Source organism: Epinephelus moara, chromosome 20 (genome assembly GCF_006386435.1).
Source record: "Epinephelus moara isolate mb chromosome 20, YSFRI_EMoa_1.0, whole genome shotgun sequence".
Taxonomy (NCBI): Eukaryota; Metazoa; Chordata; class Actinopteri; order Perciformes; family Serranidae; genus Epinephelus; species Epinephelus moara.
This window is the reverse complement of record NC_065525.1, coordinates 42232585-42249490: the sequence shown is the minus strand read 5'-3', so window position 1 is coordinate 42249490 and position 16906 is coordinate 42232585.

Here is a 16906-nt window from a genome sequence, read left to right as displayed (position 1 = left end):
CAGAGTGCTTTTCCATGTTATGAGTCTCTTCTATGTGTGTGTGTGTGTGTGTGTGATTTTCCACTGCTCTGTTCTGCTCTGCCTGGCACAGCAGTGGAATCCCCTCATTAAAACCAGATGTAAAAGAAAAAAAAAAAAAAAAGCCAACAGGCGTTCATGCTAACACACACACACACACACACACACACACACACACACAAACATGAAAGCATTCATGTATGCAACTGGTAATGGTAATGGCAACAGTGATGCTTCTACAGTTTGTTTGATGATAGACACACACTAATATGTGTCCATGCAGTCATGAGCATTCTTATGACTGACCATAAATGTCTCATTAGTGTGTCCTCTCAGGAGTGTGTGTGTGTGTGTGTGTGTGTTCAGCCTGTGCTTCACTGACATCTCTTTTACGCTCCTGTTGCACCTGTTAAAGTGAGTCAGTTTACACTTTTGTCATTCTTGTTGAGCTTTGTGAGCTTACAGCCAGCCTACGTTCAACCATTGTCAACTTGGGCAGAGGGCTAATTAGCAGAAATAATTAAAACTACCTATGTAAGTGTGCTGAGTCATCAATGTTTAATTTCAGATGTTACACCACCGCCTGCTTCCCAGGAAATTCAACTCCCTAGCTGCCACTTGTACTAGTATTTAGGTGCATGTGGAATTTAAAATAAGTGTCTCTCTCCAGATACGTTCATGTTAGTTTTTTGTCTTTTATGTTAAATAGATAGTTTAGATGTTTTGAGGTGGGGTTGTAAAGTAAAACTACTGTTTTTGTCAAAGGAGCCTGATGGCTTTAGAGAGAGCATAAATAATGGCTTTAGTTCTCTGTCAAGGTAATGTGGTGAAAATGTTCTCAATATAGCGTACGCTACACTTAAACTGATATTGATGTTTTTTAGATGGGCCTTTTTTAAAGTGGCAAAAATATGTTTTGCTGCCCCCGCACACAGCAGTACATTGCCTGCTTCTCCAAACTGGGGGCATGCCAACTGCCATTTACTGTAGGTGACACACATAAGGGGCAACCTCCACGGCTGAAAAACACAGAAGTGCCAAAGACTGCATCTCCTCTAATGACCACTTGAGGCTGGCTACAGCGGCAAGTCAGTCCCCATAGACCTCTATGTTAAAATGTCCAACTTTACAGCAAAAATAAAAATACAGTTTTGATCTCTATAGCTAATTTCAACATTCATGACAACTGTACGGGGGCTGTATTTTTATATAACTCACCTGTTTACGTTTGATTAAGCCTTAATGTTATGCATATATAAGGGGGGGGCCACTTGAGTGACAGGCTATCTGCGAAGTGTCACTACAGTCTTTGAGTCAGATCCACCCCTCGCTCCTCCACAGCTCCACTCTCTTATCCAAATATGGTCACCTCTGGCTGCAAAAGAACAAAATGGCAACGGCTGAAATGCCAAATTAGAGGCTTCAAAACAGCAGTGCACAAACTAATGGGTGACGTTATTGTAGCTACATCCATTATTTATACAATCTGGGATACTCTCAGCCAGAAGGAGGAAACTGGTTAAATGTTAAAAAGGCAATCAAATTTGTTGAATTCCACAAACCAGTAGGTCAGTCAAACATACGCAGATCAATGATCACCAAATGATAAAAAAACTAGCAGCACGGGCAGCAAAAGCATTTCCACAAACCAATGGGTGTTACTTTGATAGCTATGTCCATTCATTTGCACAGTCTATGCTCCAAACGATGAAACTCCACAGAGCTTTTTAGCCTCTTTTGGCTCATTGTTTTGGTTTAATGGCACGTTCTCAATAACCTGAACCAAACGGCAGAATAACAGTTGGTGACACGCTGGTAAAGAAAATGGAAAATACAGCTGCTGAGGAGCCAGATAGTTTACTCAGGAGTTTAGAGATGAAAAACTTGAGCTGAAAGGACAGTGACTTTTGAATTTCCATTAGTCAGTGGACAGAAACATGACTCCACATGATTGCTGATGTTGCTCTGTGACTGGTAGATGTCTAAAATAGGCAACGGTTGGCAACTGTTTGCCAAAATGTTGTGAAACCTACAAAAACTGAATTTTTTGTCACTTGGGGTCAGCACAAACAAGCCGTAAACAGAACACCAACATATCATCACCTTCCAAGTTGAATTTGTTCGTTAATACTTGCTTAATTCAGCACATCAGCATGTACTTTACTGTTTCAATAGAGGGTTAAAATCTCTTCTCTACTTCAAGAGAAGGAAAATCACAACATTGAGGAAATAAAGAAGCTCAGAAATCTGATGACGTTGGAAGGCTGATGACCACAGAATGTTCATCCACGGCCAGATTCTCCCTGCTGACAAGCTGGTTGACCACCTTTCACTGGTCGTTCTGCTTGATGGGAAATGAGTGAACTTCTGATGACTTGTATCATGTTGCTGGCACTGTAGGCCCAGGGTGGAGGATCAAGTAAGGAAGAAAGAAATTTAGTTTTGGTAGTTTTTCTCTGTCAGAATTGTAAACACATGTTGTACTTGAATCACTAACAGAAGCACTAAACTGTCCAACTCTGATGTGTCAGGCATATGTGACTCGGGTTTATTACAGGCCGTCTGAGGAGAGGTGGAAAAAGTCGAGAGTCTCAGCTCAAGTCCTGCTTCTTTAATTACCCAAATCCAAAGTATCATAGTGAATGTCGTGATTTTGTGCGTGCTTGAAGTTCTTTCCAAATGAATAAGTGATGCATTGTTGCTGTTTTTGATCCTTGCTTGTGAGATGTAATTTTCATACCTTCCTCCCAAACACTCTGCGGCTGCTTTGAACTGAATCAAACTCCAGTGTTTGCGGAAAAAGGACACTGAATGTGTAAATGGTTGAAATGAGTCATGCACATAAAAACTGATGAATTCGGGGCCTGATACTACCCACTTTGTTCTCACAATGCTGCTGTTGTTATCCAGCAGTAAATTAAACATTCCTCAGTGATATTGAGTATTTAAACTCTGACAGAACGCAGCGCAGATCAAAGTCGAGCCCACGTGGATTCATTGTTTCTGTTGTTGTGGAAAAAATATATGTAATGCTCCACAATTAAACCTTTTAAAGCATAATTGTGTTGCGTGCCCTGTAATCCAGACACAACATCACCATCATCATGTCATCATGTCACACTGTAACCTTGAGCAGAGAACTAATTACCTCTGTGAGAATTCAGCTGCAGCTTTTTCCAGCGCGCAGCACTGAGAAGAGGAAGAGTGTGGTTGACAATGGCAGGAAAGGGAAACTTGTAAAGAGAAGTTTGGCTGCAGCCACGACGTTAGCGGTCAGGACAGCGCAGTGGTAGAAGGGAAATGATTTGCACATTTGCACAAATAGACAGTGCAGACTTATCCTCGACAAAATAAAACATTTGGATGCCATGCAGATATACTGTAAATGCAACTTTCTGAGTTATGAAGCCTTGGGGTATTTCTATGTTCGTCAAGATCACAATGTTCCAGAGTTTGAAGCGTACATCATCCTGTTTCAAAAGCAGTGAGAACACAATAATACACTGTTTTCTGAAATAAAATCTTCATTTCAGAGAGAGTGTTCCTATTGGCTATTCTAAAAATGCAGATGCACGTTCCTTCGGTGAAAGCCTGATTCAATGGTGGAGAATCCTGCAGAGAAAGTTTATATTCCAGGGTTGACAACAGCTGTCTGCACTGCCAAGCATCCCAAAAACAGGAAGACGGACTTATCAAAAAAAAGTCTGACAATAAAATGGTACCCACTGTAACATCTTGAGGGAGGGTTGCAGTTGCCGCTCTCCTCCCATGGCAGGGAGCGAGGAGGAGGAGGGACAGTTGGGTCGCTAGCAGCTAATTTTTGTCTCATTTGTGGTCAAATAAACAGGAAAAGAGTGTGGCGAGGAGGGACCGGACGAATGTGCTGCAACTGTACACTGAAATGAGATTAAATTAATCAATGTATGGGAAACACTGGGTTACTTTTTCATCTGTTTTAACCTTACTCTGTGAAGCACTTTGTGTTTTTGCACTATGTAAATAAAGTATGTATTGTATGTAGTACTGTATGAAGCGTGTGTATATGCCCGTGGTCATCTGGTGGGAGGGGCTTAGGACAGAGAAGCAAGAGCCATCTTTTTTTGTTGTTGCTGTTCGCCTTTTTCAGATTACTAGTTACGACAGCCATAATGGCCGAGCTCAACTCAACATGTACCTTCAGTCTAAGGAACTTTAGGGGAACTCTGAGCTCATGAAACTCAGCGTAAGTTCAGTCAGGAAGACCTTCCTGTGCTCATTCCCTGTGCTGTCATTCTAGGCAGAATCGCCGCCCCTCCTCCACCCTGTTCACCTCCAGCCATCATACCCAAGGTCATAGACAAGCCTGACCACTCATACCTCTACTCATCCAGATCATCAGCACCCGAAGGGGTCTAACCAACTTTTCTCATTTTCACATCTTCATAATTATGTGCACTTGTTATTAAAAAAAAATTATTTTCCAAAACTAAACACGAGTCTCTCCTGATTGAACTAAGTTTAGCCATAGCTAGGGGTTCGGTTCAGTGAGGAGTGATCACAGCAGGGCACCTGTGGTAAAAACAATGCAGAGGTCTGTATTCATATTTCAGGTGGCTCTAAACACAGCATGTCCAACTGAAACAAATACTGCCATCTGTACAGGAGAGTCATTAACTGGTGAACTTATCATGAAATGCAAACAGTAACCAGGAAACACACGGGCAATATGAAGCGCAGTGAGGTCAATAAAATACTGCTGAACACAGAGGGAATCTGTTGCTGTCAACACAATGCTCTATGTAAATATTTCAGGATGAAAATCAGTCATTACTTCTGCCTCAATGTTCATGAAGCTCAGAGACAAACAAACAGTCGACTGCCCCACTGGTGGCCCTGCTCATCACATTGGAAACATGGCTGGATGGATGAAATATGGAGACACACCTTTGCTTTTCTTAAACACACAAAAAAATACAGCAAGTATGATCACAAAGAATATCTTTATGCTTCCTTCATTCACAACTCCCTCTTATCTACCTCAATCCCCCGCCTTCTCCTAACCACTACGATACGATCTCTATCAGCCAATCATGTCCCTGCTGTCAAAGTTGGCAGTGCCTGATGTGACGAACATGGAAATATAGCTTGCTAATAAATACTGTTAAAAATAGTATTGGTTTATTTCCATTTTCTTACATGTCATCTGACTCACTGCCAGTCAGCAGCATCTCTCATGTGGGGCAGTTTGTATTTTGCTATGAGTTGAGGCTGCGACACTGGGGGTCAAAGTTCACAAAAGTTGAACTCCATGCGATGCAAAGATATGCTTTGCCACTGTAAGCTAATGCTTTATTCGCCCCTCTGCTCACATTGAATGGAAGTGCACCAGAGGTGAATGTTCAGGCTGTTTTCATATGTTTTCCTACAAAAAGCAATGCACCCAAACTCATACATATTCAACGTATTTTGAATGATTGCAATCACGTGACCAGTGTTGGCAGCAGTAAACAAGGAAGCAGTCCCAAGCGCTTGTAAGGAGGCAGGTTGGGGTGGTTGGGTCACAAACACAGACTGTTGCCAGGGACCTTCCCCTGGAGTCATGTGTTCGGCTCTGTGTGAACTCTGAGTGAACACTGAGTCATTTTAAGGTACGTTCTCACCATATTTCCTTTCCTAAACGTAACTACAGTAATTTCTATTGCCTAAACCTAACCTCTGTACCTTTATTTAAATTATGTAGCTGTACGTTAAGGACATATCATCGTTTGTGGAGCGCAAATTCACAGGATATCACATGAACCTTTTGATGAGAATGCGTTGGAATATTAACCAGAGTTACTCTTGCACATGGTTGACCGTACCCTAAATCTGTTCTTGTCTCTCCTGTTCCTGTCCCTTTTCATTTTATCACCACCACCAGCAGTAGCTGGACTCCATTGCAGGTTTTCTGTATTCTACTACGGCTTCACCACCAGCCCCTAGAATATATGACATCACGATAAGGTCTGATCCCCAAGGACTATTCATATTTCTCATCCTTTTGTGAACATTCAAATGAATATTGTTTCACTCAGAGTGAGTCTGTCCTGAGGGTGCCAAAATCAAACCATTCTATTCATTTAAATGAAGGTTGCTCCAAATGAACATGTGCATTAATGTTTCTTTACCTGCCCCTGCCTGCTTCAAATGCCAACATCTCTGAGGCCCACAGGAATTGAGTAATAATTTTTCTGTTGTGTTTCCTTGTCTTCTCAGAGAGTTTTGTCTGCACTGGGAGTCACTGGTCCCGTCAGGCCCACAGAGACATTGTATTTGATACTGAGTTATAGACAAATAAGCGTGACTTGACTTGATATTCGCTGCTGCAGTAACTGAATGTTCTCTAACCACTAATCTGCCCTTCCACAAGTAAACATAATCAAGATGTCTGGGCCTGTCTGAGCTGCTATGGCAACATCAGCTTCCTGGCAACTGCTTTGGATTCCTCAATCAAGGCTGCTGACTAATTGATGATCGCTAACAAATACTGACCAGTGTTTCCAAAAACAGTGGAGCCACCTCTCTGTCTACGTTGTTAAAAAGTGAGACATCACCAAAAAGTCTGACCAAGTGAAAACTGGAGGGGAAATTGAGCTTGTTAATGTAATTTGTAAGGTTTTAAATGTTGTTACCATCTGACATCTTTTTGTAACGTGATCTATGAGCACATTTTTTATTCTCAAAATGGACAGAGGATGAAAAGCTGCAGTCAGTACAGGAAAATACTTTGGCTCCATAGGCAGGATTATAGTTGGAGCTGTAAAGATGGAGATCTGTCAGACATTTGTTCGACAGGTGCTTCCACAATGTCAGGCAGACGTTTGTAAATCCTTAAAACCTTCCTGCAGACTTTAAAAGCCCATTTAGCCCAACACCAAAGCTTTAATTCATAAAGCACATGTCCACAGGGAAGGGTGACTCCTACTGGGAAAAATCACAAGGTTTTCAAGACCTAGTAGAGTAGAAGCAGAGTCCACAAACTCTTGTTAACTGAGACGCTGCGTTTAGAAGCTCCAGAGTTTTGCTTAACATTATGCAGGATCACATTAATGTTAGTACGGGTGAGCAGCAGAGATGGCATCATACTACACTTTCAATATGTTAGTTATCTGTCTTTATTTTATTTTATTCATCCGTGTCTTGCCATCTTTTGTTATTTTATTTTATGTTCTTTGGGCCTTTTCACACCTAGGTCATTTGGTCCGGACTTTTGGGCTTTCCAGTTTGGTTTGCAGGTGTGAAAACTACCCCCGGACCAAGGTCCGGACCAAACGGCCGAAATTTGGTCCAACAAAAGAGGTGGTCTCAGTCCAGACCAAATGGAACCATGGTCCAGTCCGTTACTAGTGTGAAAGCATTTTTTTGGATGGTAAGGACTTTTGGACCATTGACAATTCTGGTGCGCCGGTTGTTCATTTCCGCCAGGAGAGAAGTCAAGTCCACCATTAAAAATGAGCCGTCTATGGTCACTCACCTCGACACTTGTCGCTCCCGAGTTGGCAGGGCTCTCAGCATTGCTAACATTGCTAGCTGTCTCCTCCTCCTCCTTCCTGCGGGCGACGATGACATCTTCACACAAGGCTGACGTCAGACCCCCGCCCATTTATAAACCAATCAATGTCAAATATAAGGTGACGCAACCCACGCAGATGAACGTAACTATGTCATGTAAAGTTCTTTAGTCCGCTCACAGAATTGCAATGTGAATGCAAAACCAAGGGACCAAATGTATACAATGTAACAAAAACACGGAGCCCCTTAGATCCTTCTGTCTTTTAATTCTTTCCTTACATGGCTTCATCGTTCATAATTTTGATGGATTTTAGTCCCCCTCCCAGGTCTGGCTCCAGGGTGGGTCTCTGGTGTCCCCATACCGGGCGAGACACTCTAAGTCCAACTATATCGTGTCATGGAGATCTTCTTGAAGCACTCTTAGTCTGGACCCTCCTCTGGAACCACTTTTCCTTGGGAGACCCTACCAGAGGCTGTTAGCCCTGGACAACACAACTCCTAGGATCATGGGGACACGAAAACCCCTCCACCATGTTAAGGTGGCAAGTCTCAGAGGAGTGAGTGAGTTCACGAGTGAGGGTAGAATGGAGCTTGAGATGGTTCGGTGGCTTGGTGCAGTGTCTGCAGTGATGTGGTGAAAAAGGAGCTGAGCCAGAAGGCGAAGCTTGTGATTTACTGGTCCATCTACGACCCAACCCTCACCTATGGTCATGAGCTCTGGGTAGTGACCAAAAGAATGAGATCGCGGATACAAGCGGCCACAATGAGTTTCCTCTGTAGGGTGTCTGGGCTCAGCCTTAGAGATAGGGTGAGGAGATCAGACACCGAGAGGGAGCTCGGAGTAGAGCTGCTGCTCCTTTGCGTCAAAAGGGGTCAGTCGAGGTGGTTCAGCATCTATTTTGGATGCCTCCTGGGTGCCTCCCGTTAGAGGTGTTTCGGGCACGTCCCAATTGTAGGAGGCCCCGGGGCAGACCCAGAACACACTGGAGGGATTATATATCTCACCTCAGGGTCCTCCAGGAAATTCAGATTTGTGATGTTGGGTAGAGTCGTCTTAAACGTAACGTGTTACAGTTGTGACGTGCAGGTTTTCTCTTACGTGTCATTGTGATGTCATCATGTAGGCATGTAGTCCAGTACAATAGTAAACATCCTTGAAAAATATAAACAAAGTATCATCCAATCTGCAGGAAACAGCAGCTGTAAAACCAGTTTAGCACAAACTAAGTAAAAAAAATTTCAAATATGGATTTGTGTTTGTATGTTGTGGAGCTTAAACCCACACAGTTGTCCGCATGTATCTGTTCTTCATCAGTAAGCACAGTTTCCACATATCACTAGCTCTGATCTGTAAGCACCAAAGAACCGGTGTATCCAGCAGCCCATTTGCAACATGTGTTAAATTTGTAACTGCCTAGATTTGCGAGCACAGTTTAATTATTTAACTTGCATGTTTGTTTTCTGAGTGAAGGGGATCTTAAACTAGCTGCTTCTTCTTCAGGCTGAAGATCTCATTATATCAAACTGTTGCATGCCTGGTAAACAGGTACAGACCTACTGTCAAAACTGGGGATCACAGAGTTCTGTTGGCCGCGACTCAGGATGATTTCAGCCTGAAGAAGAAAGAGAAAATCTGGATGCCATATGATCTTCACATCAACGGCTATCTGGCACCACAATCTTTTATTTCTAAGTATCTGTCAAGCCTTTGGGCACTGACTGAGAGAGATCAGGGAGGCAGAGCGCTACACATGGAAGATGAGAAAGCAGAAAGGAGGTAAGGGTAGAAAACAACTAAGTGAAACGGGAAGACATAATTTACATCAAAGCTCTCCTGTGAGATTACAGTGTTTGGAAATAAATCGAGATGAGGAGGACGGAATAGAGGGAGGATCTTACAAAGGTGTAGGGGAGAGAATGATGAAGGATCTCAAAAGAGAGTAAAGAGCTGAAAGAGGATCGAGAACAGCATCTCTGACATGGAGGAGTACAAGGAAGAGTACTTTCATGGAGTAGGAGGAGAGAAAATGAGAGAAAGACAAAGGAGATTTGGAGAGAGAAAGGAAAGAAATTATAAGATCTTTACCAAGAAGGACTCGGAGGAAGTTTAGAAGAAAGCAGAATCCTGACACCTTCAGTCGACGTCATGTCCGAGAATCTTTCAAAGAAGTAAACCACCAAACAGACTCAACAGTCCTCCCCAGTTACCTGAGCTGACTCCTGTCTAAAGCCCTCTGGGAAGAAAGCAAGCGCAGCATTTCAGTAATTATAATGTAGCAGTGTTCGAAACCAGTTCTTGCAGTTGATAGATGCTGTTCTTCAAAATTACATGGTTAAGAGTCTGAGTGTCATCCTGGACAGCACATTGTCTTTTGAAGCACACACTTCACGTTTTAATCTGCACAATTTTATTTGTCTTCAACCGCGTCCTCTGTCCTCTTTGGTCTTCCTCTCAAATGTCTTCCTGAGGTCCAGTATTCAGCTGCCTGTATCAAAACCAGATCACATCTGTTCTTTAGCAAATTCACTGGCTCCCTATTAAATATTGTATCAATTATAAGATTCTGCTTCTCAACAAAGTCCCTTTGTGTATTTCCAACACATTCTCACTCCGACCTCGTCACATATCGACGTCTATCATGGACATTTGACATTGAGATACAACATGCAAGGTACCCTGGGTGTGTTGGTTGTTGACGTTCTGGGACGCCAACTTCAGCCTGTTACATGCATTGTCTGTTTTCAAAATACACTTCCGTTTTCACAGGAAATGTACAGTTTGCATACAGTCTCTTTCAAAATAAAAGCACCATGTCAGAACAACACAGAAAATATTATTTTCTATCAACAACAAACACACTTGGTTGGGTTTAGGAAAAAATAACACAGTTTGGCTTTACAGTCTTACAGGAAGTGAACACCGGCCTCCCTGGTGAAGGTTTGTGGTTGTTACACCCATCCACTGCCTCTCCCATCCGCCCTAATCAGACTTCCACCGCCTTAACTTTTGTTGTCCCACTGCGTTAAACAATAACGGCGACCACCCGCTTTCATGCCGATGTGAAAGGACATTTTTTTGGTTGGTGACACCAGAAGTCTCTGACCATGCACTGGATTGTGATGACTTTGGAGTGAGACCAGGTTGATCTTTCTGAACTCCTTCAGATCTACAGGCGGGTGGCCTGTTCTCTCAGAACATTTTCTGCCATCTAACTCACATCACCATCTACAGCTCGACCACCAGAGGGTCCAGAGCCTTCAGTTGCTCTGCCCCCACCTTTGGAACTCTGCACTCTTCCACATGACAATGACTATGTTTACATGCCCACCATTTTCCGATTAAGGTCAATTTTCTGGTTAAAGTAATATTCCGAATAAGGTGTTTATATGCGCTGCAGCAACTGGAATATTCCGTTTACATGTTAATTGACATATTCCCGTGTTTCAGCGTATTCCAGAAAAGACCCCGGGCTACTGGCCTACCAGAAATGCTCTGATTTAATGCAACACTCAACCTGCAGGGGGCAGCGATACGCCTATAGGCGTCTGGTCTGCTGGGAATACAGAAGAAGAAGAAGAAGAAGTTGTTGTGTTTACAATGAACAGAAGCTGTAATGTTTGTTTCCGACATACCCCGTGTTGTCCTACTTGTGCTTTTGCACCACAACTTAACTACAACACTCCTGCTGATCTATTTTGTCCTTAACAATGAAAGACGAGAGTGATAAGAAAAGGCGAATGAGGGTATGGACGTTTCCTTCCAGCTTATGCTGTTCACGCCAGCTAGAGCCCCCAGCAGTCTGTGGATGAAGGTACGAAGCCAGTTCTGCTGTTCTCCCTGCTCATCATAACCATAACAACACCGACAACCCAGGATTTCTTGCGAATCGAGCATGCGCAGACGTTATATGGTGTACATGTAAACATAGTCATTGACTCTCTCCACCTTCAGATCCTGAACTGAAAACAAACCTTTTCAAACTGTTTTATTCTTTGTGATCCTATGGATACATTTGTATATTATTTTGTGGTGTATGTTGAAACTTTACGTCTTTCAACAGGTTTAGACACAAAATCACTTGATTATGGAAAAGACATATTGGCTTAAAACCCCAGGTTCGGTGGCTCAAATGCCACTGGGAAATGCTGCAATGTGTCAGTGAAAAGCACCCTGGTTTAGTGCCACAAAACGCTGCTGGGAGACACCCAAGTGTGCTGATAAAAACCCCAGCTTCAGTTAAAAAATAAAACACCCAGGTTCTGTAGCACAAACATAGCTGGAAGTGCTACGAAGGGATGGCAAAAAACAATCGCCGTTGTTGGTTGTGAACAGTGGTCTGCAGCACGGCAGGTGCTGAAACTAAGTTGGGCCAGCAGACCAGCAGCAGCGTTCCTCAGGATGGATTCTGTGTGTCTCTGAACTCTGCCTGACGCAGGGATGATTTGAGTTTGGTTAATTTGAGATACTCGTCTCTGAGATTTCTCTCTCCACCCACAATGAAAATGAATGGAACATTTTTTGGGGTGCTTAAAGCGTTGAATTTTTTGTTTAAAAAACTCAGCGGCAACATTTCTATCCAAGATTACTGCAGGTCAGTTGAGTTAGATAGAAAGTACTTGCAATGACTGTTCACAGTGAGGCCTGGTGATGATCCACAGTCACCAGGACGTTAACGAATATCTTAAACCATCTGCAGGACTAAATCACAACTAGAGGAAAGCACCACTGTTTGAAGGGATGATCTGATCCTTTAACCTGTAAAGAGGACTGGCAGTCGTCCACCCCAGTACTGGAAAAGTACAACAGTTACACCTGGTGAGATGAAGAGCGAGACTCAGTTTGTAAGCCACACACGCACACAGCTTGTCTGACTGTATCACTGAACATGATAGCTCCTGTTGGCTGGATCACCGCCTGTAATACCAGGCCTTCTTCTTCATAATGACATTCCTTAAAAATGAATCGCTCCTGCCCGCTCCCACTCTGCAGGAATGTGGGTGGTGAGTTATTGGATCTTCAGAGAGCTGGCATTTATACCAGCTGCATTAAGATGCCTGCTGTGGCTGATGTTCCTCTTCGTCCTGCGTTAGGGAAAGTTTTTAAGATTCCATCGTACAGTACGTGTGTGTTTAACGTGGGATGATGGAGCCTGAAGAGCCAGAACTGGATGTTCTTCTAAGATAGAAAGTATGACGCCCTCACATTAACCTGCTGTTTGAGGAATCTGGAAAACAGTTCGGGTTTTTATCTTAGTAATAACTTGTTTCTTAGGAGATCATAAATATTTGCAGTCGCTTAAAAAAATGTATTTTACTTGAAGATGAACAAACTCTTCTGTGCATCAGTCTCTTCTATCTGCATCCTTCCAGAACGTCCTCCACTTCCCCGATGTGGTCTGTTATAACAGTAATTAAAAGAAATCCTTCCCACCTTTCTCTCTGCATGCCTGAACTGCTCTCTTAGGTTTCTAGTGTTGGTGGTGTGTTATCATGGTGCTCTGACTCTTTGTCTCTGTACTGTTAGCTAAGACATATTCTTAAGCATAATAACTGGTTATGATTTTGCGGCCAGGACAGGAACTGGAGAATGTGAGTTGAGATGATCCTCAGGTGTTTGCACCTTGCACCCAGCCCCTTTTCATTTCCAGGTAGTCAAACACTGATGTTTTGTCATGGCTCTCGGTGTGTAGTATCAACACCAAAGGCAGACTTTAGTGTCCCTATGAGAGACACCAGGCTTTCATCTAACTCCAGTGTTGACCCATCTATAGTGGCCATTTCAACATACAAAGTTCCTAGGCCACTTAGTTTGTGAGGTGTCTCGGTTTTGACTCGTGTTTCTGTTCCTTTTCTGGAGATCCAAAGTTCTCACGTGAGACAGGGAAAAAGTTAAACAAGGTTTATTGAGAATACAAAAAAAAGAGAAACAAAATGACAGGCAAAGTCCTTCCAAAATAACATCTCGTGTGGTCCACTACTGACTCAATGTGCCATTTCTATATATTCTCACGTATTACCTGTTATTATACTTCAACACTGCACAACATGGTCAAAAACGTATTATGATCCAGACCAACACAAACTCCATGTCATCTTTTATGCACGACGTTGTCACAATCTCCTACTGTCATGTGCCCTAAACTGCCTTACAGCACCATAACTGGCGTAAATATAAATATAACCTTGGTGTAGTCCACTGCCATACACTATTCAAAATATACAGAAATGGTTGTGCAAACTTATGTAACACAGACATTCTTTACCAACTCTAAATATGAGATTAAGTGGCTCTTAGTGGCCAAGTGGTAGTGCAGCTGCACTGGGCCCATGCAGTGGGGGTAGCAGGGGGGGGGGGGGGTGGCACTCTCACAATGTATTTATTTACGTCACATTATGTTACTTAACAAACGTATTTATTTTAAACCAAAATATATTTTTTCTAAACCCATCCAGGGGTTGTTTTGTGAGCTAAAGAAGGTGCTTAAGCTCCATCTCCACCAAACCCTTTCAGTCCAGTCCCTTTGGAACCAACAGTGACCCTTCAGACATGGTACCTAGACCCTCGGTCTGTTCAGACAGTCCTCTTAAATGTGGGCGGGGTTGTTGTCACTCACTGCTCCGTCCAGCACTCGCTGNTGCATTGAGTAACATTACAAGTTAACGTTCCACCTTAAAAGTTGCCGGCAGTCGGCCCAGTGAATGAAGTTATTTTTTTCTCTTTCATTTTATAGTTCTAGTTTACTGATGTATGAACAGAGGTTACATAAAACCAGAGTGACCATCCTCTACTGACCAATCAGACTGCAGGGTTTCTAGCTCCACCTTTTAAAGATTATTTTTCTGGGCTTTTTGCTTTTAATTGATAGGACAGTGTGTGAAATGGGGAGACAGAGAGAGTGGGGACTGACACGCAGCAAAGGGTTGCAGGCCGGACTCGAACCTGCAACCGCTGCAACGAGGCAATGCCTCTGTTCATGGGGTGCCGGCACTATCCACTACACTACCGACGCCCCTAGCTCCACCTTTTAGTACCAGATCTGTGTGCTAGGTACCCCAACAGAGGGGGACCAAACATGGGGACGGTAAGGAACGCTTCTGTTGGTACCATCCACAACTTTTCACTGTGGGAACAGAAAAAATGCATACCGAACCGAACCGAACCGAACTGAACTGAACTGAACTGCTTAGTGGAAACAGGACTAGTGTCACTATCAGATGCCAAGGGTCATGACAAAGGGTTTGTATTTAATGACATGCAAATGAGAACAGGTTGCAGGCAGCTTGCACTGGAGGGTTCCCCTGGAAATGCTCAGGGAAGTGGCACAGCTTCTTACAGAAAAACAGTTTGAAAGCACTGCCTAAAGCGGATCTCTCACCTCTGTGTCGCTTGTCAAAGTTTGTTTTTTGAGTGTGTAACGGGAACGTTGCCCCTTGTGGCCACTGACGTGGACAAAAAATACCCACTACAACAACAGATCTCACCAACCATCCACCAAGCTGTGGGTGATTCCGACCCCCCGGCCTCGGGTAGCAGTAATGAGCTCGTTATGGTTTGGCGCACCATATGAGGGAATGAAGATGCAACATAGAAGAGATACAAAGGAACTAGAATTCGACTGAAAGGTTGGTTGTGAGGGCAGTGGTCTGAAATTTAGACAAGCAGATCACGATATTTATCAAATCAGAAGTTTTAATCTGAATCCTCCACGTGATCAGATCAATCTGGTGAAGAAAACAGAAGTAAATATTCTCCTCTTAAGAATAACAGCCGAGGTGCTTTATGACACAAACACTGAATCCACATCTGTAGTATCTCTACTGACGCCAGCAGCAGACTGTTGTGATGGGCAAATTCAGATATGACACCATGTAATCCTCGCCCTGCGGCCTCTACTGTTAGAATGAGTTTAAACAGGATTTAGGCCACACATAAAACACAGAGGTGGTCTCTCAGTGATCTTTGTTACAGGACTAACACGATATCCTACAATATGAAGATCGGCTTATTTAAAACGAGCAAAGCTAGATGCCACAAGTTTCCTGAGTGCTGATCCACTGTGTTGTAATCCAAGCAATGCAACCATGAAACAGACTGCTGCTCGGCTGTGAACAGAGTGTGTTTGATGTGTGTGTCTCCACGGTGCCCTGCTGTAGCTGCAGGCTGTGGCAACAGAAAACTTAAATTCCAAATAAATTACAAAATTGCATCTTGATTTAATCTCTTATCTCTCGCCATGTGACTCTGACTCACTGCGTACACACTGGATACAGTGTGCGTAGATGCTGCTGCCCTACATTCACGCATTTATGACTGCGATTTATGACACAAGTTCTCTGAGTGCAAGATCTGAGTGTGCCTTATGAACATCAGGCCATCTACAGACTCCACTGGAGACTTCAACTACACTTTTGTTTTCGCAGTTATTCTGAGTTGAACATATGAGGCAACATGCAACAATGGTAGACTGTCACCAGATGTCAGAGGCATTTTGCAAGAACAGCTCTGTGGACAGCAGAGTGTCATGGGTTCACAAACTTTAACAATCTACAAAGGACTTAGAGACTGAATACTTCCCCAAGAATACACACCTATCTAAATGTTATCTGCTCAGATGATTTGAATCCACGTCTGGATGTAATCCCATCTGGAAACACTGGGGCTTTGTGATAAAATGATGTATGCACATGTTAAATATAATTGAATTAAGTTATAGTGATTTAAATGTATAATGTTGCCATAGTTTCTCCTGTAGAAACACCTTAGAGGGCCATTTATGGATGTTTCTGTCAATTAGGCCACAGCTCAGGAATTTGGCATCCACTTGTGTCATGTATCATGTTGAGAGGATCAGGTGAAACAGCTTAAACCAAGAACAACCATGGATGGATTACTGAACAGGCCTACCAGGCACAGACACACAATTACCACTAAGACATAACATTATCTTAAAGAGACCCAAACAACAACACTGAGATGCAAAAAAACACAAGGAGACACACACTAAACAGAAACAAAATCACCTCAAAGTAACACAAAACAAGCACAAAGAGACGTTAAATGACCAAAAAGAGACAAAAAATGTCTGAAAGAGACACAAAATTACCTCAAAGAGAGACAAAACTACCCAACTGAGACCCAAACAACAACAAAAAGACACAACACAACCTCAGAGAGACACAAAACTACTAAAACAGACACAAGATCACCTCAGTAAATTACTTAAAGAGACCCAAATGACAACAAGACGATGCAAAACAACTACAAACAAACACAAAATGACCCCAAAGAGATACAAAACAAACACAAGGAGACACAAAATGACCAAAAAGCGGCACAACATAACTAACACAGACACAG